We start from the raw sequence: 2,326 nt of genomic DNA, 5'->3' as shown, positions 1-2,326 counted from the left end.
TAATAACTCCTTTCTATGTTAAAAATATTAATGATATTTTAATTAGAATTCAATCACATCACTAATTTTTGTTGACTTAATATCAATTGATGTTTTAAAGTTATTTTATTTTAAATTTTAATTATAATTTTTAAATTATAAATTATAAAATTTTAACCTTAAATTAAAGATTATTCTTAAAAAATAGTATTAAAAAAATAATTTCATAATAAAAAATTAGTTAATATTATATTATCCAATTAAAAATTACAAAAATGTTTGAAAATCAATAATTTTTAATATTTTTATCATTATTTGATCAATACAAATATTAAATTATTTTTAACAAATAAATTTTATCAATTTATGTGTACAAATTTTAAAAATATAAATATAAACTATATTGATTTATGTGTATAAAATTTTAATATATATATATATATAAATATAAATTAGACTATACTACGTGTACATCAAAATCAGCCATTAAAATTAACCACCAATATAAAATACATGTTAAAATATAAATACACATTGAAAATAAATTAAATTACATATATATATATTTATACACAAATATATTAATAATTAATTTTAGTGACTGATTTTAATGTATAAAACTATAAATAATATTTTTAATATAAATTATATATTTTGTATGTACACAATTTTGTATATATAAGTATAAGACAAAAAAAATATTTCTTAGCGACTGAGCATAAACTCTATAAACTAAAGGATAAAGGAAAATTGAATGGTGTGTTGTTGGTGCTTGACTGCTTGTTGGTGAAGTTGTAAAAGAGCATAGCAGTGCCACTTGCGTTGATTGGTATTTTTATCTCACATTTATTATTCATTCTCTCATCCTGTTACTGTTACTCACACTACTCACTACTCTCTTCTCGCTCCTCACTAGTATATAGTTTTTGTTTTTCCTTTTTTTAAGAAATGCCATTGGTTATCGAAAAGAAATAAATCAATCTTTTTAATCATTTCAGGAGACGTCACATGAGAAATCAGAAAGGGAGGAAGGGAGGAAAACATAAACGGAACGCGAAACCACCAGGGTGAGTGAGACCCATTGGTAGCACGAGTTTTCTTAATGTGATCCCGCTTCTTTACCGGGTTATTTGCTATTTTAATGTCTCTTAGTTAATGAATATATAAAGAAAATCACTATTCATCTATGATAATACACTGATACTTGATACTGATATGAATATGTAAGTTGGAATAAACACAACATGATATATGTCGACAGGTGAATTTTAAAATATTATAAGACACTGATAATATATATTATATCAAAATTTATTTATATAAAACTGATCATTACTAATCATTAAATGATAATTTAGTTAAATTTATCAAATTAATTTTAATTTACTAGTTAAAGGTTAATCTTTTATGTCATAATTTAAAACTTTTTACCCAAAACATTGTTAAACAACTCTTTTATCTCTAGATCAAAATTAACATTTGGATGACTTTTTGTGAAAAGAAAAAATACTACTACTTTAAAAATAACTTTTACTTAGACTACAACTCTATTTTACTTACTTATTTATACGATTTTTTTTTATTTTAACTTATTTGACCATTATCACTATAATTTGATATATTTTTATCTGTACTAAAACATTTTTATGAATTTACTTCAGTTAAAATTGACATTGAAAAATTTTTTTGGGTCTTATTAAATTAGTGTTTATGTTTAGTAAATCTACAAAGAATAATTCAAAAAAAGAAAGATTCTCATAATAGTTAATTAGCTATTTTTAGAATACTTGTTAAATACGTTTAAACGATGTTAATTTTTTTCCTGATTATTGTCTCTGAGCCTATCCTATTGCATTCGCTGTATTTTTATCATTAGTATATATTATAGTAAACTTTTTTTCTAGCGGGATTATACTGACACTTTTTTATTTGCACAATATTAGTGAAAATATACTTTTGTTGAACTGTTTATGTTTTAAAGTAAATATAATTTTTAATTACAAACATTATTATATCAACATAAAATAATTTGATATTAAAAGTAAAACTTGATTTATTATATAAAGATAGAAAAATAAATAAAAATATAATCAAATTTTCACTCAAATTTCTATATTACTGACAAAATTATTTATACTACAAAAAAATAATAGAATTGATAACAGAGTTTTATTTTAGTAAATACAAATAATTTACTAAAAAACTTAAGAATACATCTATACTATAAATCCGAATATATTTTTATCTAATTTTTTTTATAAAGATAATATGATAATATGGAATATCAATATTGTCTTTATTTTTATATAATATTTGGATATGGCCATAGAGTTTACAATATTACATG

The sequence above is a fragment of the Arachis duranensis genome, chromosome 5 (genome assembly GCF_000817695.3).
Source record: "Arachis duranensis cultivar V14167 chromosome 5, aradu.V14167.gnm2.J7QH, whole genome shotgun sequence".
NCBI lineage: Eukaryota > Viridiplantae > Streptophyta > Magnoliopsida > Fabales > Fabaceae > Arachis > Arachis duranensis.
Note: the sequence above shows the minus strand (reverse complement) of the source record.